The 25,767-nt window shown below is 39.8% G+C and overlaps 2 non-coding genes across 2 annotated transcripts; both read left to right on the top strand.

Annotated features, from left to right (window-relative positions):
• Positions 1 to 21,948: 21,948 nt before the first annotated feature.
• Positions 21,949 to 22,054, top strand: LOC120080661 (small nucleolar RNA R71). The gene has a single exon (XR_005482611.1). It is a non-coding gene; the product is annotated as a small nucleolar RNA R71 (small nucleolar RNA).
• Positions 22,055 to 25,295: 3,241 nt separating this feature from the next.
• LOC120080686 (small nucleolar RNA R71) lies at positions 25,296 to 25,402 on the top strand. The gene has a single exon (XR_005482635.1). It is a non-coding gene; the product is annotated as a small nucleolar RNA R71 (small nucleolar RNA).
• Positions 25,403 to 25,767: the final 365 nt, after the last annotated feature.

Here is a 25,767-nt window from a genome sequence, read left to right as displayed (position 1 = left end):
ATCACATAAAATTCTAGTAGGAGGTGGCTAAAGGAGATTTCATGCAATTGAAGTCTTATCACCCAAGTAGGAGGTGGGTGAAGAAGATTTCATGCAGAAAAGAAGACTTTGGCTGGCAAGCTGAAATAAGAACAACTCAAGGCTAGGCTAAGGATAGGCTGGATAGACTGAATGTTGGCAGCTCCAAAGTGAGACAAATGGGAGTTGTGTTGTCAACATGGGGTGAATTTGAAATGGCTATAAATAGGGGATTTGGGTAAGGGGAATTCATTCATACCAGCACCTAAATCATGTGTTGAGAGCATATTAAGAGAGTGACGTTTGAGTTATTAGGCTACCAAGTTGATTGGAGATCAAAAGAAACAAGGTTGTATTGGTGAGGCATCTAGTCAGTTGGACAAACAGCCAGCCCACACCATGCACGCACGCAGCGCTACATTCGTTCGTCCCCGCGCACATCGCTCAACGCATCCCGTGCGCTAGCCCAATGCAGCAGCCTCCTCCGTGCAGTGCTTCACGCCCAACGCAACGCACGCCCAGAGCTCGCCCAGCGCAACGCACGTAAAACACGCCAACCCCCTGTACGGCGCAGCATGCCCACTCTGCCTACTGCCCAATGCCTAGTTGCCTATCTCGGACCAAATAACCTCTAAAGAGTTTAATTTTGGTATTTTGGCTAATTTTGAGTAGGGTAAGGTGGTATTTTCAATATATAATGGTATTTTGGCTAGTTTGACGTTATTTATTGATATAACAAATATTAATTGAGGAATTTCCATTGATATGGAGGAATTCACAAAAGGGTAGTCTGAAGGTGATTTTAGTGGAAAAACTTGCGAACGGTGAGTGTTTATTTAGTTTTATGCTTTGATATGTGAATAAATGCATATGTAAGTGCAAAATACATGCTTATGATGTTATGTTGATTGCCATGATATTGTTTGTGATATTGCTATGGAAACTGAGATTATACCTAGATTGCATAAGTTAACATGCTTAACAAAAGGTGCTTGGCGGGAAAATATAGTCGGCCTCAGTCGACGGGAAATAATAGTCGGTGACGAACGATGGGAAATATATTCAAGTACCTAAGCATAACTAGCGGGATAAAGAATTGTCGGTGTGCACATTGGCGAGAAAAGTGGGTTATAGGAAAGTTTCCATAAAAATTTGTGATAATGTGTCCATGATATGAGCATGCCACGTATAGCTTGAAACTGAAGGATGTTGATTGAATGAATATATACATGATCATGCATAAATTATACTGGGATTATGATTATGTGATTGATTTCCCAAAAACATGATTTGCAAAGTGATTATTATTCTAAAAGAACCACTCACTAGGCTTAGTAGTTCACACTCTTCAAAATGTTTTCTTATATTCCCCCCCCCCCCCCCCCAGGTAGCAAAATGGAGCGTTCAGGAAGGAGTCTACTAACCACCAACACACCAGGACTTGGTAAATTCTCAGGGCAGGTTCGGATCATGTAATAAAGAATATAGGAAATTAAACTATGTGTATGAAAGTTAGATAGAGTGTTGTAAACATGTTAAAATCTTTAATAGATAATGGGGGAAATGTTAAATTTAAATGTTGTCTTGGAATACTACTGGTGTACCCTCACGCTCCCTTCCCGGTCTTGAGGGTTAAGGCTAGGGAGGGGGTGTGACAGCTTGGTATCAGAGCAAAGGTTTACATAAAACCTGGGAAAAGGTTGAGTATAAAAAGTTGAGTCTAGCATAAGTATAAATAGGATCTAGGAAGAATAAAGGAAAAGGGGATAGGATAAAGCCAAAGCGGCATCAGAAAAATGCTTACCTAAGGTAAGGAAGCCAGATAATATTAAAAGATAGGCTAGGTCAAAACCTAAAAGGGAATAAATATATACTAAGAAAACCTAAGGTAGAATCAGGAAAGATTAGGAGAAAGAAATGAGAAATAATAAGTGGACGTAGGGAAACATGAGAAAAGGGAAGTAAAAAAAAAAAAAATAGTAAGTAATAACTTGAATAATGTCCACTGTAGGAAATGAATCCGAGCAAACAAGATTGGTGGTGGAATGACTCCGGAACGCAAGTTGAAGACCGCAGTGCTAACCCAGGGGAAAACCCTGAACGATCTGAGAATAGTGTGAATAATAATACTGAATATCCTATTACCTTGAGCAATGCAAACTTGGTGGAATCCCGAACTCACATGGGATGTCCATAGTGTGGTAAAAATCATAGTGGTCTGTGTCTGAGAAGGACCAAAATTTGCTATGGGTGTGGCAAGGTTGGCCATATCCGCAAAATCTGTTATACTTTCCAAAGAAAAACAAGAGAGATTCAGGAAAAATATCAACGAGAACTGGCCGGAGGTTCAAGTTCAGAGAGTAACAACATATTGCCTGAACTGACGGTGGACCAAGAATGGGCACGTGCAGGAAAGAAGACCATTCCTCGACGTATCGTAATTGAATTCGAGGAACAGCCCACCTATGACTCTAACAACGCAGAATCCTATAAATTTTGTATCTTCTGTAAGGAAATAGGACATGTTCAGGAACGATGTGTATGGAGAGACGAGAGAATGCGCCTTAACTTTGAAAAATTACGACTACCAGAAAATGAGTGAAAGACTATGTAGACTGAAAGAAACTACTAATGTAAATAGTAACCATGTTCATAAATAAAAATAATATGTTGATAACCTATGTCTAATTTATATGTGAATGGTTATAGACAAAATGCTGAGAAGTGGAAAACGTAGAACGGGGCAACCCTCTGGAAACGAAAGTGAAAGTGCCTCAAGCCATCCAAAAGAAAAATCCAGGGAGGAAGAACAAATGGATAAATTCACCCAAAGACTTCAAGCAAGCTTAGAAAATATACAACCTGATCTCGAGAAGAAATATGGAATAGAACGATTAAAGGCATTAAGAGCCTCAAACTTTGAAGGAACAAAAGATCCTGCAGATGCAGAAGCATGGATGAATCAAATAGAAAAATGTTTTCAAGTGATGAGATGTCCTGAAAACCGTAAGGTAAGTCTTGCCACATTCTTACTGCAAAAACAAGCAGAAGATTGGTGGAAGCTACTAAAGAATAGGAGAGGCGATCAAGAAGAAATATGTTGGGAGGATTTTCAAAAAAAAATTTTTGAAAGATTCTATCCCCGATCATTCAGGGATATGAAATAAGATGAATTCCTACAGCTCACGCAGGGAAACATGACTGTAGGGGAGTATGAATTAAAGTATACAGAGTTATCCAAGTATGCTTTAAACATAGTGGTGGATGAAAAAGAACGCTGTCAGAGGTTTGAAACAAGATTAAAACAAGAGATTCGAACTCCTGTTACAGCAACTACAAAATTGGGAGAATTTTCAAAGCTAATAAAAGCCGCGATGAGGGTAGAAAGAAGTTTGACGGCGGAAGAAGTAAGACCGGAAAGAGACTCATCAATGGGTCGGTGGCGGAGGGAAGAACCAAGAAATTTTACCCCCAGGGTGGAAAGCAGAAGTGGATGGAAAAGAAGAGGAATTACCAACACTAAAGCAGACCCTGAACGGTAGAGGCAAATAAAGGAGTCAATGATGAGTGTTAACCAAAGACCAAGATGTCCGATCTGTAATAAATATCACTGGGGAAGATGTTGGGAGCAAACCCAAGAACGGTCGCACACGTGTTTTAAGTGTGGCAGACCAGGACACTTTAAATGAGAATGTCCTCAGTTGATGGATACTGGAAATGTACAACCACCAAACAACCCGGGAGGAAGATCAACGACGGTTGAAGGAGGACGAACTGTAGGAGGAAGAAAAGAGGAAACAGGAAAAATGACGTTGGGAAAACTATATGGACTAACTCAAGATAGAGAGGACAATATGTCGGTGGTGGAAAAAGGGAAAGAGAAAGTTTTAGAAGACTAGAATAAAAGTTGTGGTGTAATAAAATTGTATGAAGCAAAGTATTAAATAAAAATTCTGTTATAAATTAAGTTTCATTTAATTTCGAGGATGAAATTATTTTAAGGGTTGGTAAATGTAAGACCCTAACATTAAATCTAAAGTGGGAAGTTAAATAGAGAAGAAAAATCCCAAGTAAGGATATTGGAACAAAGGGAGGAAAACATCAAAATTATCCAAAAAGGGTGACCAAAATCCAAACACCTATGAAGGGCTTAAAACATGTGGACAAGAAGGCATGGAGGATGAAGGCAAGAAAACTTAAAAAAAAATGGCTAAGGGTTGCATACAACCAACGTAAAGGCATACATGAGCCATGCGGACACGGGCAGCAAGCATGCGTCAAGTGAAGTATGCAAGGCGCGCCGGCCAGGCGTCAAGGCCAAACGCACAGGCCATGCGCCAAGCGCGGAAGCCATGCGTCGAGGCCAAGTGCACAGGCCATGCGCCAAGCGTGCAGGCCATGCATCAAGGACAAGTGCGTAGCCTATGCATTGATGGTGTATGTCGAGCGCCTGCCTATGCGTCGAACGGACAAGCGGGCAAGCCATCCTATGCGTCAAAGCACTACTGAGTCTGTCGAAAAACCATGCGTCGATGCGTCAAGCCAAGCGCACGCCCATGCGGTCGAGCATGCCTATGCAGTCGAGCGTGCCCATGTGGCCGAGCAAGTGCCTAGGCAGCACACCATGCATCGATTGTCAGCACCATGCATTCATGCCTAGTAGGTCGAGCGAGCATACCTAGCAAGCTATGCGTCAAAAGTGAGCAACCACCCTATGCGTTGGTGATGGCCAACTCATGTGTTGGCTAAGTTGGACTTTGATGAAGGGAAGGTGAATTGCTATGCGTCAAGGACAAATGGTGAGGCTAATTGATGGAAAACTTTAAGGGAGGATGCCAAAGGTATACGAATATAAGACTTAAAAAATTTAAGTAGAGAAATATGTGAGGTATTTAGGTGATTTAAGTGGCAAAAGAAGGATCATACAAAATTCTAGTAGGAGGTGGCTAAAGGAGATTTCATGCAATTAAAGTCTTATCACCTCAAGTAGGAGGTGGGTGAAGGAGATTTCATGCAAAAAAGGAGACTTTGGCTAGCAAGCTAAAATAAAAACAACTCAAGGCTAGGCTAAGGATAGGCTGGGTAGACTGAATGTTGGCAGCTCCAAAGTGAGACAAATGGGAGTTGTGTTGTCAACATAGGGTGAGTCTGAAATAAATAGAGGAGTTGGGCAAGGGGAATTCATTCATACCAGCACCTAAATTGTGTGTTGAGGGCATATTAAGAGAGTGACACTTAAGTTATTAGGCTACCAAGTTGATTAGAGATCAAAAGAAACAAGGTTGCGTTGGTGAAGCACCTAGTCAGCCGGATGCACGGCCAGCCCACACCCTACGCGCACGCAGCGCTGCGTCCGTCCATCCACGCACGCATCGCTCGACGCATCCCGTGCACCAGCCCAATGCAGCAGCCTCCCCCGTGTAGTGCATCACGCCCAATGCTCGTCCAGCGCAGCGCACGCCCAAACGCGCCAGCCCCCTGTGCGGCACAGCACGCCCACTCTGCCTACTGCCCAACGCCCATCTGCCTATCTCGGACCAAATAACCTCTAAAGAGGCTAATTTTGGTGTTTTGGCTAGTTTGACATTATTTATTGATATAACAAATATTAATTGAGGAATTTCCATTGATATGGAGAAATTCACAAGAGGGTAGTCTGAAGGTGATTTTAGTGGTAAAACTTGTGGACGGTGAGTGTTTATTTAGTTTTATGCTTTGATATGTGAATAAATGCATATGTAAGTGCAAAATATATGCTTATGATGTTATATTGATTGCCATGATATTATTTGTGATATTACTATGAAAACTGAGATTATACCCAGATTACATAAGTTAACATGCTGAACAAAAAGTGCTTAGCGGGAAAATATAGTCGGCCTCGATCGATGGGAAATAATAGTCGGTGACGACCGGTGGGAAATATAGTCAAGTACCTAAGCATGACTAGTGGGATAAAGAGTTGTCGGTGTGCACATTGGCTGGAAAAGTGGGTTATAGGAAAGTTTCCATAAAAAGTTGTGATAATGTGTCCATGATATGAGCATGTCACATATAGCATGGAAATGGAGGATGTTGATTGAATGAATATATACATGATCATGCATAAATTATACTGGGATTATGATTATGTGTTTGATTTACCAAAAACATGATTTGTAAAGTGATTATTATTCTAAAAGAACCACTCATTGGGCTTAGTAGCTCACACTCTTCAAAATGTTTTCTTATATTCTCCCGCCCCTAGGTAACAAAGCGGAGCGTTCAGGAAGGAGTCTACTAACCACCAATACACCAGGACTTGGTAAATTCTCAGGGCACGATTCGGATCATGTAATAAATAATATAGGAAATTGAACTATGTGTATGAAAGTTAGATAGAGTGTTGTAAACATGTTAAAATCTTTAATAGATAAGGGGGAAATGTTAAATTTAAATGTTGTCTTGGAATACTACTGGTGTACCCTCACGCTCCCTTCCCAATCTTGAGGGTCAAGGCTAGGGAGAGGGTGTGACAATAAACATACAGATACATAGCATCCAAAAAACATAAGCACAGTCATACAAACAGTATAACATCGACAAAACATAAGCATAAGCATTCACATACATAGCATAAAGGAAATATATGCACAAGCATACAGCTAGATAGCATGGAGTATTTCAACAATATACAACATAAGCATATGCACACAATTGCATAACATGATGTGTTTCAGTGATTTCCCCCTTCCTTTTCTTATCTGATGTTTTCTTTGGCTTTTCCTTTGGTGAGACCAATTTGTTGGTAGATTCCCCTTTGTGCATTGTTTTAGTTGTCTCTCGTGTTATGCATACAATAGGTTTGTAGGTTTGTTGCTCAAGGGTTACGTCTATAGTTACATACCTCGACGTCACTATTCAATGTTATATTCTTTGTACTTGTCACTTTTTTCTGTTGGATTTTATGTCCTAAAACTCGTAGTTTGTAATATCATATTCTTGTTCAATAAAGTTGTTATTGAAAATCTTTAGTAAATTTAAATTCTATATTCATGAATCCAATAAACTAAGGATTCGAGGCTATTAAGTTTAAGTTTGAACTTTATGTAGTGATATAAATGTGGATCAAGTTCAAATATATAGCCAAAATGGTCTATAGTATATGAATAAGGTTAGGCGCCTTATTCTTGGAACACTATGGATGCGGCCCATTTTGTAGTTAGTACAAACGATGTGATCCTAAATCGTTCATGTGGAGACATGAAAATGGGGGCATCCTATGTAAAGAGTTTACATAAGAATGAACCATGAAATAGTCACTTTTTATGTTCTAAATGTCGTTTAATGTATAAAACTGACTATTTCGTTAATTGATGACCTAGGTAACTTAATCTTAATCCTGAGCTAACTATGAACTCCTGTTCACTCGAAATTATCCTTAGATCTTCATAGGTGAGGGCAGCTCATTATCGCTGGCCCAATAAGCCTCCCATTTCAGGGGTAAGATCAGTGGATAGCTGGGAACATAGGATGCAAGATGGAATTCACTCCTACCCATTATAGAGATAGTAGATAGGTTGTTCCCTATAGTACTGAATCCAGGTCTTGAACAAGGGGCCCCACCCTCTCCTTAGCCCTAGAGGGGTTCGATTTATAGGTTAGACCTTAAACCAATTGTTCATTAGAAGATTAATGGAACTTAAGGAATAAGATGTAGTCTCGGGGGAAAAACGATTTTTATGACCCAGCCGAGATTACGAACAACCTGTGAAGGATTAGCTTACTAATCATGATTATATTATATGAACACAAATATATCTATAGTGAGGGGAATGCAACTACGGGACTATAGTGGATTGACCCGTGAGTTAACGAATGTTGATTAGCTCCATCTAAAGAGTTTAGCCAACTAATCTCGGATCGTTGGAGCCCATGGTCTATAGGTCCATTAGGTTCCCCTACTAGCTCTTATGGAATAAACTTAGAACAGTATGATTGAATAATTCAAATTGTTCGAATTAGGTGAAGAGAAGAAACCGATAAGTATATGTGATATAGTGTTCGGTTTTTTTTTTAGTTTAGAGATACAGCTTTAATATTTAAATGTGATTTAAATATCAAGAATATGAATACGTTCATATTCAGAAGCTCGAAAATAATAGAAATGGTCTAAGATGTAAAAAGTCAAAGGGTTGACTTTTGACTTTGAAAAAGTCAAAATTTGACCGACCTTATATTCAAATGTGATTTGAATTTCGATAAAATGAATGCGGATTCATGCTCGGGAGGTCAAAATTATTCAACACGGAAAAAATCATAAAAAGTCAAAATGTTGACTTTTCGATCAAAGTTTGATTTTAACAAAATGACTATTTTGCCCTTTGATTAAAGTTAGTGGGAAAATCCAAACTTTTGTTGGATAATTCCACTAACAAAATAGTGGGCTAGGTGTTGGCTTATAGTGGAGACATTAAGCCCACTTAGATAGTGGATTCTAGGTGTTGGATTTTTATGAATTGGTTTCATGCAATTTTTGCATGGCTCTTTTCTATAAATATGGGCTTTCAATTTGGATTAAAGACTTTTTGAAATTTTGCAAAACTTAGTTTTTAAAAAATTAGGCTGAAAAAAAACTCAAACCCAACCCAAAATTCATTCTTCTATTTCCATCTCTTTCTCTCTCTCGGGTTCTTCATCCATCGAGTCCCACAACCCACTTCTGAGTCCAGAGAATAGTAAGTCAACTCTAGTGGTTGTCCGGTTCGTGTTCGAGTGGAGATAGAAGAGTTTTGGGAGCTTCAAAGGTAAGATTTCAAAAAAACCCTAATTAATTGATTTAGGGTTGTATGTTTGATTTATGCAATTAGAGTAAAATTGTTCCTCATTTCCGCTGCACATGCCTATTTTTCCATCATTTTCCCATTTACACCCATTCCCATAGTCTATCACTAGATCTTGTTTTTTAGATTGAAGAAGCCACCTTCTTCATACCCTACAAGCTAGCTTGTGAAGGATCCCAAATTGAAGGGAACCGTGAGTGGAAGGTAGATCGTCCCAAATCCATTTTTCATTGAATGTAAATTTACAGTAAAACGTGAATAAGATATGCATTTACATAAATTACAACATGATATATAGATAGGTTTTAGAAACCTTACCTTTGAAGACTTTTCTTCAAGAATCCTTGGAACAGCACACGAACGTCTTGAAGAGTCTCTTCAAGAAAACTTCGATCAAGAGCACGAACACCACCACAAAGGCTTCCATGATATTCTTAGGTAGAGAACCTAGGAGCGGTGGGCTCTTGCTATTTTGGATTGAGGAAATTTTTGTGGATAGGAAGGTTTGAAATTGTTCACCAACAACTCAAACTCACACATACAGAACTCTTTTGTTGTTTTTCTAATCTCTCAATCAAGAACATATTGTTGAAGAAGGAGACTCTCTTCTGTCTTTTAAGAAACTAAAATACCACAACCACCCACTTACGTGGGTAGAGAGAAAATAGGGGGAGGGAGTTGTAACTTCCTCCCTCATTTTTATTTAAAAATAAAATAAAAATGATATTTAATATATATAAATATAAATATGATAACTAACTTATCATATATATATATATATATATATTAAATTATATGTTATATCAAATATAACATATAACCTATAGATTTAATATTACATCGCATACAATATAACCTATAATTTTTTTTTCTCTTTTATGGCATTTAATATAAATCACATATATATTAAATTTAAAAATCCTGAATCCAATTCATATTAATAATATTTGAATCATATTCAAATATTTATTTCCTCTCACTAAAGCTATAATGTATCAAATACAATATAATAATTATATCACATATAATTAAAATAACTTAATTATATTATATATAATTAAATCCCTCTACTTATTGGAACAATTCAAATTAATCCAAAAACTGATTCTCAATTAATTCTATTGAGCTACCAATGGGACTTCATGGACCTGCAGCTTAAAGCTCCAATGGTACATGAATAATTAATTAAACTCTTTAATTAAATTATTCACCATTCGTTAACTGTCGGGCACTCCACTAAAGACTGACAATTGCACTCTTCGAACTACAGATATATATTTCTGTGTCCATTAGATATAACCAATCAACAGTACGATGATCCTGCACAAATTGCTCGTAAGTACAATGATGCATTATTTTTATGAATGAAAATATGGATGAAATGCGTTGATGGATTACGTTGTGCACTCAAGTTTCCCCAGCGGAATTCAAGTGTAAATTCCTTTGAGTTTCCTGGTAAGTCCAGGGTCGGACTTGTGAAAATAGTTGCATTGATAATGTTTATGAAAACTTTGTGGTAACCAAGTAAATAAATAAAGTGTGGGTGTGTTTTTGCATTGATGAAAAAGAAGTAAATAAAAGCGGCGGATTTGAGAAAGAAAGTTACGTTGATAGATGCAATGAGTATGCGATGAACGGGTTGAGAAGATCTTTAGCTAGCATTACTCGGGAATGCGTTAAACTTTGCAATCATGTTACAACCATGCATAACAAGTCATTTCCCAATGTAAATGCGATGCTCCTAAGTCTAGGACGCATGTGTTGAATGCAAAATGTCCATAGAGCTTATCCCTAAGACTCTACTCTTGTCCTATGCATTGATGCAAAATGCATGAGAGCAAGGTGACCGCATACAATCATATCTTATTGCTAAGATGCATGCGATGCATTAATAACAAATAGTGCTCATTCCTAAGCGTCTATCTCTTGTTTATGCGTTCTAATTTGGTTCTTCCAAACCTAGATTCTGACCTGACCTTCCCAAGTCTAGATCATGTCCTTAGACTACCCTTCCGAGTATCTCTAATAGACGATTGAAGCATACATAAACAAGATAATTGCAAAGAACGAAGATTCCCTAGTTGTGCTAGCTAAATGCTTCTCAACCCATTCAACTAATTTAGCTACTCATGTGTGAATTACAGAGAGTGAACAGATATAGAGAAAGACATTCCATTCTTATAACTGAATTGAGTACAGAATGATAATGGAAAATAAAGGTAGAGAGCCTGGTAGCAATTCCTTGCTGACCGAGGCTTTTTACACTGAATCTCTATTCTGATCTACAAATATTCTCGCTTTCGCAGGCATCGGCCCTCTCTCTGTTTTGGAGTTTCCGGTGCTTTCCCAAGCTTGCAAGAGCGATCTATCAGCACACCTTCTTCCTCGCATCCGCCTTAAAATGAAAGAAGACTATGGACAGAGATGTGAACTTGTAAAGTGATGAAGTAATCGACTGTTGTCCTTCTCTGAAGAATGCACTTGGTATTTATAAAGTTTCCATGGTGAAAGGCGGTTTCTCTCTCTCGGTTGTATAGATGGGACAGCTTTAATTCCTGACGATGTGCTGGATAATTGTCACCGATAAAGTTGAATGTACTTCGTGACTGTTATCGGCTATCAACCTGATTTGGATCCGATTTCCGTCAGCTTTCTGTTTCATCGCTCTTAATTGTCCTTTCACCCAGATGTGCTCACGATGTTGCGCTGACCAAGTTGCGGTGATTCTTCTTGGGCGAATGTTTGCGAGTACGATCAACACAAAGTCTTGCGGTGAAGTTGCGCTCGACCAATGTATTCCTATGATCGCAATCTCTGCATTGCATTAACGCATATTCTGCACAAAAATGTAAAGATCAACTTGCTCTAACGCGTTGGATGCATGCGACCGCAATATTATAGAATTTATGCGTAATGGACGCAATTTAACATATTTCATCAATGCAATCCAACATTATTTAAGAACTTAGTATTATGATAACGTGCCTTTCACAACTTAACTCTTATCAACATGTGTTTTCCATTGTGTTGACAGTGGAGTCATTATTCTAAATATATATATATATATATTTAGCAAGGTCGAAAATAAATACCTCATCCCCAAATTTAAAATGCGGCAATGTCCTCATTGCCAAAAGAAATTAAAATAGGTCATGTGATGGTGCTGGTAAAGAGAGTTTGAAAGAAAGCTAGCAAACCCCGAACTTCTAGAAATATTTCCTGAGGTGACTATCTTAAGATTAAGTTGATTCCGATGTATATGAAAGACATAGAAGCATATTTTTCATCATTGAAATCATCTTTGGCAAAGAAACAACATGCGGTGAACTACTAAATTTATCTACTTGTCAAATGATTGCTAAGGATGATGCAGTGATAAAACGTAAAATGCAATGTGATAGTGTAAAATTTGAAATATAGATAAGGAAGAGTACACCCCCAAATTTTGCGCTGTCGTCCACATTGTGTATTGATGCATCCATCCTTGCAGCGATCTTTTCTTCTTTGGATTGTGGTGCTGGAATGAGATCATTTGCTTCTTCACAATCCTGTGCCTTAGTCCTTGTAAACAGACAAAGAGAGGGTCAAATGATTTTAAAACAAAACAACAAGTTTTTTTTTATAGAGAAAAATAAGTGAAATACTTATAATAGTAACATGACGAAGAGTTAAATTTTCAAGAGTTGAGTAAGGGATAGTCCGGGTTTTTCAACTTTGCGGAGACTGTTTCTGGTTGGAAATCTCCTCCGCAATATGCCTTTATCCGTTGTCCATTAACTTTAAATGTTCGACTGCCATCCTCGGTGATCAGTTCCACCGCACCATGTGGAAATATTTCTTTGATGATGAAGGGACCAGACCAGCAGGATTTCAATTTTCCCGGGAAGAGCCGCAATCTCGAATTGAAGAGTAAGACCTTTTGCCCGACTTGGAGGTTTCTAGTGCATATGCGTTTATCATGCCAGCGCTTGGTGCGCTCTTTATAAATCTTCGCATTCTTATATGCGTTGACCCTCCATTCTTCTAGCTCGACCAGCTGCAGTTTTCACACTTCCCCTGCTTTCTTGGAACCAAAATTCAGTTTCTTGACCGCCCACAATGCTTTATACTCCAACTCCAAAGGCAAATGACATGCCTTGCCAAATACCAACCATAGAGGGACATACCTATTGGCGTTTTAAATGTGGTCTGGTATGCCCACAACGCATCATCAAGCTTCATCGCCCAATCTTTCCGTGATGGTTTTATCACCTTCTCAAGTATCAAATTAATTTTACGATTGGACACTTCAGCCTGGCCATTTGTTTGCGGATGGTATGTGGTGGCCACCTTGTGGAGGATATTGTACTTACGCAGCAGCTCCTTTATATTGTGGTTGACAAAGTGTGATCCTTTATCACTTATGATGGCACGAGCAATGCCAAAACGAGTGAAAATATTTTTCTTGAGGAACTGGGAGACTACCGCCGCATCACTTACGACGCATGTAATTGCCTCTACCTACTTGGAAACGTAATCGACGATCAATAAGATATAATGCTTACCATGTGAAGGAGAGAATGGTCCAATGAAATCAATCCCCCAGACATTAAATAATTCCAGCTCCAAGATAGTGTTCATTGGCATTGCGTTCTTACATGAAATGTTGTCGGTGCGTTGACACCAATCACATTTCATTGCATAGTCAGCAACATCCTTAAATAATGAAGGCCAAAAGAATCCACTTTGCAAAACTTAGCTGCAGTGCGTTACCCTCCAAAGTGCCCTCCATATGGCGAATCGAGGCACTATGACAATATGCGTTGTTGAGCAGCATTTGGTACGCTTGATCGAATGATTTGGTCTACACCTCTTCTATACAGATTCAGCTCATCCCAATAATAGTGTTTGCATTCATGCTTGAGCTTCCTCTGTTGATGGTAGGTGTAATCTTCAGGGAATTGTTCATAAACCAAATAATTAACGATGTCCGCTAACCAAGGCAATTCTTCTATGTGAAAAAGCTGCTCATCTAGAAACACAACACTCACTTCAGATTCATTGCGGTCAACCTCGGGATTTTCCAATATGGACAAGTGATCCGCAACTTAATTCTCTGTCCCCTTCCGATCAATTATTTCGATATCAAATTCTTAAAGAAGAGAGAACCCATCTGATCAACCTTGGTTTTTCATCCTTCTTTGTCATCAAATATTTTATTTCTGAGTGATCATTGTGAATGAATACCTTGGTTCCCAATAGATATGCCCGGAATTTTTCCAATGTAAAAATCACAGCCAGGATTTCTTTTTCAGTGGTGGTATAATTAATTTGAGCAGGGTTCAGAGTTTTACTCACATATGCCATGGGGTGTAAAATAGTTTTCTTCTTTTGCGCTAATGCAGCTCCCATCGCATACCCGCTTGCATCACACATGATTTCGAACGACAGTGTCCAATCTGACGCAATCAAGATAGGCACGGTAATCAACGCATCTTTTAAAACTTGGAATGCGTTGAGGCAATCATTTTCAAATTCAAACCTTCTGTCTGCCTCTAACAATGCACTCAGTGGTCGTACTATTTTAGAAACGTCCTTGACGAATTATCTGTAAAATCCAACGTGCCTCAAGAAGCTTCGCACAGCCTTCACGCTGGTTGGAGGTGGAAGTTTTTCAATTGCGTCGATCTTTGCTTTGTCCACCTCCAACCCTTCTCGGGAGACCTTGTGTCCCAACACTATACCCTCTTACACCATGAAGGGACATTTTTCCCAGTTGAGCACCAGGTTCGTCTCTTCACATCTTTTCAGAATTTTCTCCAAATTGGCTAGGCAGACTTCATAAGTGTTCCCATAAACGGAGAAGTCATCCATAAATATTTCCACTGAGTCTTCGTGAAAATTTGAAAAGATCGCCATCATGCACCTTTGGAACGTGCTCGACGCATTGCATAGACCAAACGGCATGTGACGAAAAGCGAATGTCTCATATGGGCAGGTGAATGTTGTCTTGTCTTGGTCTTCGAGAGCTATCATGATTTGATTGTACCCAACATATCCATCCAAGAAGCAATAAAAATCGTTCCTTGTTAATCTGTCTAGCATCTGATCGATGAATGGCAGAGAGAAGTGATCTTTCTTTGTGGCCGCATTCAATTTACTGTAGTCCATGCATATGCGCCATCCAGTGATGGTTCTTTGTGGTATTAATTCATTGTTCTCATTGGGGACTACCATATTAAGAGAGTGAACAAATGTAGAAATAGAACTTCCATTCAATAGATATAAGATGAAGTACAGAATAACAATGCAAGTATAGTAAAGAGCCTGGAGCAATTTCTTGCCACCAAGCGTTACACTATTCTACTTGTGCTCTAAAGATATTCTCGCTTTCACGAGAGTCAACCCACTCTCTGCTCTTATGCCCCAAGGTTCTCTCTCGAGCCGCCTTGGATGATCTCTGGCATCACCACTCTTCTCTAGCTCCGCTATAAAATGGAAAAGAAAACTATGAACAGAGGTGTGAACTTGTATGAAGTAATCGACTACTTAACCCCTTCTTTGAAGAATGCACTTGGTATTTATAGGGCATCAAAGGTGAAAGGCAGCTTCTCTCTCCTGGTTATACAGTGGGACAACTTTAATTCCTGACTGACGCGCCGAATAATTGGCACCGATAAAGCTAGATGTACTTTGTGACCGTTATTGGCTGTCAACTTAATTTAGATCCGATCTTTATTGTCCTTTCGTCTGGATGCACCCACCATGTTGCGGTGATTCTTCTTGGATGGATGTTTGAGAGCACGATCAACGCAAAGTTTTGCGGTGAAGTTACGCTCGACCAATGTATTCTTATGATCGCATTCTTTGCATTGCGTTAACGCATTATTCTGCACAAAAATATAAAGATCAACTGCTCTAATGCATTGGACATATGCGACCGCAATATTAAAGAATTTATGCTTAATGGACGCAATTTAACATATTCTATCAACGCAATCCAACATTGTTTAAGACTTTAGTACTATGATAATATATATTTCTGCCCGTTATCACACCCCCAAATTTAAACAATGCTTGTCCTCAAGCATAAGCTAAAGATTCCTTTAGCAAGTTAACCGCAAAGTTTTCTTTCCTAGATTTCTCAAGGATACTTCGTTCAGATCCTATATGCTAGAATTTTCTTAAGTCTTATTCAAATCTCTTCCTAAAATATTTCTAAGACTTAGGGATTGCAAGCTTAACTTTCAAAAGGACTTTACTAAATTTCGAAACATCGCATGATTTATTTCAAAAAGAAAATTTTCCACTAGGGTGTCAAATGATTTATCCTTGTACAAAAGTTTTCTTCATTGCTATTTTTTTTCTGACCTTGCGCTGATTCGAGTGCCTTGCCTTCGTTTTGGCTTGCCCCCACGAGTGTCATACGGACATCCAACTACGATCAATGCACTCTTCCTCAGACTAAACTCATACCAATTTGGCAGTGGAGTTGCAGTCATTTATTTATGCATTGATCCTGGTGACTTACTTTCGTTTTGGCTTGCCCTCATGTGTGTCATGTGGACATCAAACTACGGGTAAGTGCCTTTCACAACTTAACTCTTATCAATCATGGGTTTCCCATTGCGTTGACAGTGGAGTTGTTATTCTCAAAAATCATGTTTTTGTTTTTTTTGTTTTTTTTGTAGCAAGGTCGGAAACAAATACCCCACCCCCAAATTTAAAATGTGGCAATGTCCTCATTGCCAAAAGATTAAAATAAGTCATGCGATGGTCAAAAAAATGTATTGTAAAGAGAGTTTGAAAGAAAGCTAGCAAACCCCTAACTTCGAGAAATATTTCATGAGGTGATTATCTTAAGATTTACGTTGACTCTAGTATATACGAAAGAGATAGAAGCATATTTGTCATCATTGAAATCATACTTGGCAAAGAACAACATGCGGTAAACTACTAAAGTTATCTACTGGTGATATGATTACGGTAATCAAGGAGGATGCGGTGATAAAACTTTGAAAAATAATATGCAATGTGATAGCGCAAAATTTGAGGTAAGGATAAGGAAGAGTACACCCCCAAATTTAGAGTTGTCGTCCGCATTGTATTGACACATCCATCTTGCGTCGATCATTCTTCGTTGGTTTGCGGTGATGGAATAAGATAAGTGTTGCTTCGCGTACTTTTCCGCAATCCAGCACCTCAATCATTGTAAGGAAAACAAAGAGATGGTCAAATTATTTTAAACAAAATAAAAGTCGTTATCGCAAACTTTTTTTTTTAGATGTAGAAATAGAAGTGAAAAATGAAAAGATAGTAAAGTAAGGATAATTCTGAGTAGTGGAGAAAAGAGGTGAAGACTTGAGATTTTTCGAAACTTGCGTCCCTGATAAGTTGTGATCATCTGATAACGCAGGGACCACCTACTTCCCTCTTCATTCTTAATTCCATGGAATTGACTTAACGATGCCAGTCTTCTCCATGGCATGCCTTTACTCCCTACCCATTGACCTTGGATATGTTGGTTCTGTCGTCATTTGATAATTCCACCGCGCCATGCGAAAGTACTTGTCGAATGATGAACAGTCCGGACCAACGAAACTTTAGCTTTCTTGTGAAGAGTTACAGGCGTGAATTGAAAAGCAAGATTTTCTGCCCGACTTGGAGGTTCTTACTGCATATGCGTTTATCATGCCAGCGCTTGGTGTGCTCTTTATAATTTTTTGCATTTCCATATGCGTTGTTCCTCCATTCTTCTAGCTCAACCAGTTGCACTTTCTGCGCTTCCCCTGCTTTCTTCAAATCGAAATTCAGTTTCTTGACCGCCTACAATGCCTTATATTCCATCTCCAAAGGCAAGTTACACGCCTTGCCGAATACCAACGCATAAAGGGACATACCTATAAGTGTTTTGAATGCAGTTCGGTATGCCCATAACGCATCATCAAGCTTCATTGCCCAATCCTTCCGCGAAGGTTTGACTACCTTCTCAAGTATCAATTTAATTTCCCGATTGGACACTTCAGCTTGGCCATTTGTTTGCAGATGGTATGCGATGGCCACTTTGTGGAGGATATTGTACTTGCGCAGCAGCTCCTTTATATTGTGGTTGACAAAGTGTGATCCTTCATCACTTATGATGGCACGGGGAGTGCTAAAAAACGTGAAAATATTTTTCTTCAAGAATTGGGAGACTACTGTCACATCACTTGCGGCGCATGCAATTGCCTCTACCCACTTGGAGACATAGTCAACGGCTAATAGAATATAATGCTTACCGTTTGAATGAGGGAATGGTCCCATGAAATCAATCCCCTATACGTCAAATAGTTCCAGCTTCAAGATAGTATTCATTGGCATTGCATTCTTCCATAAATTGTTGCCGGTGCATTGACACCGATCACATTTCATTGTGTAGTCAGCAGCATCCTTAAATAATGAAGGCCAGAAGAATCCACTTTGTAAAACTTTGGCTATAGTACATTGTCCTCCAAAGTGCCCTTCATATGGCGAATCGTGGCACTACAATAATATGCATTGTTGAGCAGCATCTGGGACACATAATCGAATGATTTGGTCTGCACCTCTTTAATACAAATTTAGCTCATCCCAATAATAGTGTATGCATTCATTCTTGAGCTTCTTCTGTTGATAGTAGGTATAATCTTCAGGAAATTGTTCACAGATCAAATAATTAACGATGTCTGCATACCAGGGCAGTTCTTCTATGCGAAACAGCTGCTCGTCTGGGAATACGGCACTTACTTCAGATTCATTGCGGTCAACCTCAGGATTTTCTAATCTGGACAAGTGATCCGCAACTTGATTCTCTGTCCCCTTCTGATCAATTATCTTGATATCAAATTCTTGAAGGAGGAAAACCCATCTGATCAATCTCGGCTTTACGTCCCTTTTTGTCATCAAATATTTGATTGTCGAGCGATCAATATGAATGAGTACTTTGGTTCCCAACAAGTATTCCCAAAATTTTTCCAACACAAAAATCACAGCCATGAGCTATTTTTTAGTGGTGCTATAATTAATTTGAGCAGGATTCAGAGTTTTACTCGCATATGCGATGGGGTGCAAAATTGTTTTCTTCTTTTGTGCTACCCATCGCATACCCACTTGCGTTGCACATGATTTTGAACGACAGTGTCCAATCCAGCGCAATTAAGACAGGTGCGGTAATCAGGCATCCTTTAAAATTCGAAATGCATTGAGGCAATTGTTGTCAACTTCAAACTTTCTGTCTACCTCTAGTAACGCACTCAATGGTCTTGCTATTCTAGAAAAGTATTTAACGAATCATTTGTAGAATCCAGCATGCCCCAAGAAGCTTCGCACTTCCTTCACGTTGGTTGTCGGTGGAAGCTTTTCAATTGCGTCAATCTTTGCTTTGTTCACCTCCAATCCTTCTTGGGAGACCTTGTGTCCCAATACTATACCCTCTGTCACCATGAAGTGACATTTTTCCCAGTTGAGCACCAGGTTCATTTCTTCACACCTTTTCAGAATTTTCTCCAGATTGGCTAGGCAAACTTCATAAGTGTTCCCATAAACGGAGAAGTCATCCATAAATATTTCTACTGAATCCTTGAGATAATCTAAAAAGATCGCCATGATGCACATCTGAAACATGCTTGACGCATTGTAGAGGCCGAACGGCATGCGACGAAAAGCAAAAGTCCCATATGGGCAGGTGAATGTGGTCTTGTCTTGGTCTTCAGGAGCTATCATGATCTAGTTGTACCCGGCATATCCATCCAAGAAACAGTAAAAATCATTCCCTGCTAATCTGTCCAGCATTTGATCGATGAATGGCAAAGGGAAGTGATCTTTCTTTGTGGCCGCATTCAATTTGCGGTAGTCCATATAGATGCGTCATCCAGAGATGGTCCTCTGTGGTATTAATTCATTGTTTTCATTGGGAACTACTGTCATTTCACCCTTCTTCGGCACACATTGCACGGGGCTGAGCCATGTGCTATCTGCAATGGGATAGATAATGCCCGCATCCAGCCACATGATAATCTCCTTTTTGATGACCTCTTTCATCACAGGGTTAAGTCTGCGTTGATTTTTAATGGTTGCTTTGTGGTCGTCCTCAAGACGAATGTGGTGCATGTAGTACGCGGGGCTAATTCCTCTGATATCAGCGAGCGTCCAGCTGATTGCTCGCACATGCTTCTTGAAAATGCTCATCAACGCATTCTCTTGATCTGCATTGAGCGCATAGGAAATTATTACTGGCAACTTCTCATACTGCCCCAGAAATGTGTACTTCAGATGTACTGGTAGGGTTTTTAGTTCAAGGGTTGGTGGCTCCATGAGAGAAGGTTGAGTTATTTTTCTTTCTTCCTTCGGCTCTTCTTCTTGCATTGCGATCGGTTCTTCTTCTTTGTTTATTTTTGCTACGATCTCATTGCAGGCAACTATGGATGCGTTGGCATCCTCTTCTTCATCCTCTTCATCAGACTTTTCTTCTTCAATCAAATTCAAGTCATCTTCAGAATCTGGCAAGTTTTCTTCATCAAGAAATTTCATGGCACGAATTATATTAAATTTGAGCTTTTGTCCATTTATGGTCAAAGTGATCTCGCCCTTGTGCACATCAATTTGAGCACGCCCCGTTGATAAGAAAGGTCGCCTCAAAATGATGGGCACATCTTTATCGGCCTCATAATCTAGGATGATGAAGTCAGCTGGCAAAATAAATTTATCAATCGTGATCAGCACGTCTTTCATCTTACCCTCTGGATGAACCTGAGATCTGTCGGCCAGTTAGAAGGTCACGGATTGGGCACAAGTTACCCCACATGTAATTGTCGAAAGATTGATAGCGACATCAAATTTATGCTGGCCCCCAAGTCACACAGGGCTTGCCTAATATAGAGTCCTCCTATGGAGCAAGGAATAGTGAAGCTCCCAAGATCGCTCATCTTTGGTGAGATAATAGATTTAGAACTTTTCGTTAGTGCCACCGTGGCAAATTTTCCAGTTCCTCTCTTCTTAGTTACCACGTCCTTTAGAAACTTGGCATAGGCAGGCATTTCCTCAATCACTTCACTAAAAGGAATATTAACATGTAATTGTTTTAGCATAGACAGGAAGTGTTGGTACTGTACCTCTTCGTTTTTCTTCTTCCTTAGCCTCTGAGGGAAGAGTGGTAACTGAACTTTCACAGTTCCCGTTTCATTTGATTTTGAGGTTGACGCAACCTCGGGTTTTACTGTTCCATTTTCCTTTACTTCTTCTTGCGTTACCGCAATCTCAGGCTCAGCTGCGATGGAAGTTGTTCTACTCTGATTCTTCTTTTCTCCCTCCACAGTATTTCCACTGCGCAATGTCACAACCTGACATTGCTTCTTACCTGATCCCCCTGAGTTGCGTGGAAGCTTAGTTGAACTTGGCAACGCCCCTTGCGATCTACTTTTGAGCTCATTCGCAATCTGGCCTATTTATAATTCAAGGTTGCGAATGGACGTAGCTTGACTTTGAAGCACTATCTCGTTTTTCTCTATGTATTGCTTCAATAGGATTTCTAGAGAAGAAGACTGCGGTGGTTGTTGTGAGCTACTTGCTTGGTTGCTCTATTGACCGTTACTGCATTGAAACAATCCTTGTGGCCCTTCTTTTTGCTCCACAGATTGAAAATTTTGTTGTTGATTCTTCCAAGCAAAATTGGGGTAGTTTTTCCACTGGGGTTGTAGGTGTTTGAAAAGGGGTTGTTCTTTACAAAATATACAGACTGTGGATTTTGTGGACAATCTTCCATTGCATGCTCATCACCGCAAGTCGCACACCTTGCGGTGTTTTGACTTATTGCATTAATCTACCCACCTTGCGGTGTTGGGCTGCTGATCATCATTCCTTGAATCAAGTTCATCATTGCGGTCATTTGATTTTGCAATGAGACAATAGCACCGTTGTTTGCATCAGAATCCTTGAATCTTAATCTCTGGTCACTCTCCCTCCAGTCTCATGATTCTTGGAGATGCAATCCAGGATATTCTTCGCCTCATCATAAGTCTTGTCAAGCAAACCACCACCAGCTACCACATTGGCAGCGGTCTGCGAAGCAGGATTCAAATCGTGGTAGAAAATTTTCATTTGCAGACAATCTGGTAGCCCATTATGCGGACAGTCTTAGACCAACCTTTTAAACCTCGCCCAAGCATCGCTGAGAGATTCGTCCATATCTTGTTCAAAATTAGTAATAAGCTTTCTAGTCTCCTTCGAAATGTTCTCTCAATCTTCGGGTCGTAGTTCGCCAGAGATTGAGAGTTCTACAAAGAAATCACAAAAATTACCGTTAACAACTATTTTGCCAAAGTCCCCAACAACGGCACCAAAAATATGATGCTTGAATTTATGAGGTGTGGAAAATATGGATGATATGTGTTGATGGATAGCGTTGTGCACTCAAGTTTCCCCAGAGGAATCCAAGTGTAAATTCCTCTGAGTTTCCTGGTAAGTCTAGGGTCGAACACAGGGACTTGTGAAATTAGTTGCATTGGAGAGTTTTATGAAAACTTGCGGTAACTAGTGAAATAAACAAGTGTTAAGTGGTTGTTGCATTGATGAAAATAATAATAAATGTGGCAGAGTTTGAAAAGAGTTGGTAAACAGGAAATACGACGAATATGCGGTGAACGGGTTGAGAAGGGTTTCGGCTAACACTCCCTAGGATGCGTTCATGCTTTACGATCGTGCAACATGCATACAATAGTAAACCACCTCTCGGCGTGAATGTCATGGCTTCTAAGGCTAGAACGCATGCAATAAATATGCGATAAGTCTACAGGGTTACACATAAACCTCTATCTCTGTTTATGCGATGACAACACGACATTCACACATATATGCGACCACATAATATCACTCCTATTCCAAAGATGCATGCGATGCAAGTTAACAAACAGAGCTTATCTCTAAGACTCTATCTCTTGTTTATGCAAGCCTAATCCTGCTCTTTCAAGTTAGATTCTAACCTAGCTCTCTCAGACATTAGGTTCTTTCTTTAGATTCTCTCTCGAGTAACTCTAAAGGGGTATTTTGCACAGCATAAAACAAGACAATCGTAAGCAATGAACTTCTTAGATCATGTTAGCTTAGTTCTTCTCAACCTATTCAACTAGTTTAGCCACTCATGCGTATTAAGAGAGTAACAGATGTAGAAATAGAACTTCCATTGAATAGATATAAGATGAAGTACAGAATAACAATGTAAGTATAGTAAAGAGCCTGGAGCAATTTCTTGCCACCAGGCGTTACACTATTCTACTCGTGCTCTAAAGATATTCTCACTTTCGCGAGAGTCAACCCGCTCTCTGCTCTTATGCCCAAGGTTCTTTCTCGAGCCGCCTTAGACGATCTCCAGCATCACCACTCTTCCCTAGCTCCGCCGTAAAATGGAAAAGAAAACTATGAACAAAGGTATGAACTTGTAAAGTGATGTGAAGTAATCGACTGCTTAACCCCTTCTCTGAAGAATGCACTTGGTATTTATAGGGCATTAAAGATGAAATGCGGCTTCTCTCTCCTGGTTGTATAGATGGGATAGCTTTAATTCTTGACTGACGCGTCAAATAATTGTCACCGATAAAGCTAGATGTACTTTATGACCGTTATCGGCTGTCAACTTAACTTGGATCCGACTGCTGTCAGCTTTCTATCCCATCGATCTTAATTGTCCTTCCGTCCGGATGCGCCCACCATGTTGCAGTGATTCTTCTTGGGTGGATGTTTGCGAGCACGATCAATGTAAAGTCTTGCGATGAAGTTGCGCTCGACCAATGTATTCCTATGATCGCATTCTTTGCATTGCGTTAACGCATTATTCTGCACAAAAATATAAAGATCAACTGCTCTAATGCATTGGATGCATGCGACCGCAATATTATATAATTTATGCTTAATGGACGCAATTTAGCATATTCTATCAATGCAATCCAACATTGTTTAAGATTTTAGTACTATGATAACGTGCATTTTTACCCGTTATCAATCGTCCCAAAATGATGGGCACATCTTTGTCGGCCTCATAGTCTAGAATGATGAAGTCAGCTGGCAAAATAAATTTATCAATCGTGATCAGCACATCCTTCACCTTACCTTCTGGATGAACCAGAGATCTGTCAGCCAATTGGAGAGTCACTGATGTGGGCACAAGTTGCCTCACATTTAATTGTCTAAAGATTGACAGCAACATCAAATTTATGCTGGCCCCCAAGTCACACAGGGCTTGCCTAATATAGAGTCTCCTATGGAGCAAGGAATAGTGAAGCTCCCATGATCGCTCATCTTTGGTAGAATAATTGATTTGGAACTTTGCGTTGATGCCACCGTGGCAAATTTTCCAGTGACTTTTTTCTTAGTTACCATGTCCTTCAAAAACTTGGCATAGGCAGACATTTTCTCAATCGCTTCACTAAAAGGAATATTAACATGTAATTGCTTTAACATAGATAAGAAGCGTTGATACTGTACCTCTTCGTTTTTCTTCTTTCTTAGCCTCTGAGGGAAAGATGGTAACTGGACTTTCACAATTCTCGTTTCATTTGACTTTGAGGTTGACGCAACCTCAGGTTCCACTGCTTCGTTTTCTCTTTCTTCTTCTTGCGTTACCGCAATCTCGGGCTCAATTGCGATGGAAGTTGTTCTTTACACTGATCCTTCTTTTCCCCTTCCACATCCTTTCCACTGCGTAATGTCACAACCTGACATTGCTCATTACCTGATCCCCCTGGTTGCGCGGAAGCTCGATAAAACTTGGCAATGCCTCTTGCGGTTGACTCTTCAGCTCATTCGCTATCTGGCCCATTTGAAATTCAAGGTTGCGGATGGACGTAGCCTGACTTTAAAGCACTGTCTCGTTTTTCTCTATATATTGCTTCAATAGGCTCTCTAGAGAAGAAGATTGTGTTGGTTGTTGTGAGCTACTTGCTTGGTTGCTCTGTTGACCGTTGTTGCGTTGAAAGAATCCTGGTGGCCTTTCTTTTTATACCACAGATTGAAAATTTTGTTGTTAATTCTTCCAAGCAAAATTGGAGTGGTTTCTCCACCTAGGGTTGTAAGTGTTTGAAAAAGGATTATTTTTTACAAAATATATAGACTGTGGATTTTGCAGGCAATCTTCCATCGCATACCCATCACCGCAAGTCGTACACCTTGCGGTGTTTTGACTGATTGCGGTGTTGGGCTGCTGATCGCCATTCCTTGAATCAAATTCATCATTGCGGTCAGTTGGTTTTGTAACGAAACAATGGCACCGTTATTTACGTCGGAATCTTTGAGTCTCAATCTCTAGTCACTCTCCCTCCAGTCTTCATGGTTCTTGGAGATGCAGTCCAGAATATTCTTTGCCCCCTCGTAAGTTTTGTCAAGTAGACCACTAGCGCTGCCGTATTGGCAGCGGTCTGCGAAGCAGGGTTTAAACCGTGATAGAAAATTTCCATTTCAAGGCAGTCTGATAGCCCATTATGCGGACAATCTCAGACCAACCTTTTAAACCTCGCCCAAGCATCGCTGAGCGATTCATCCATATCTTGTTCAAAATTAGTAATAAGCTTTCTTCGTCTTGCGTTCTCGGTAGGTGGAAAATACTTTTTCATGAATTTCTCCACTATCTGCTCCCAAAAAGTAATCTCTCCTGGTTCGAGCGAATAAGCCCATTTCCTAACCTGATCACAGAGAGAAAATGGGAACAACGTTAGTCGAACTTCTTCAACAGAGATGTTCGGGAACACAAAAGTATTGCAGATTTCAATAAAACTTTGGAAGAGGGCGTGTGAATCCTCGCCACACCTTCCTTCGAATTAACCTGCAGTCTGGATCATCTACAGCATCATCGATTTCATCTCGAATCTGCTTCTGTCGAGGGCAGGCCTTATGATTCCCGGAGAGAAATCATAGAGGTTTGGTGATGCATAGTCTCTAATGGGCC

The sequence above is a fragment of the Benincasa hispida genome, chromosome 6 (genome assembly GCF_027475165.1).
Source record: "Benincasa hispida cultivar pf3 chromosome 6, pf3_genome.v1.1, whole genome shotgun sequence".
Lineage (NCBI taxonomy): Eukaryota > Viridiplantae > Streptophyta > Magnoliopsida > Cucurbitales > Cucurbitaceae > Benincasa > Benincasa hispida.
This window is presented reverse-complemented; position numbering and strand designations above follow the sequence as displayed.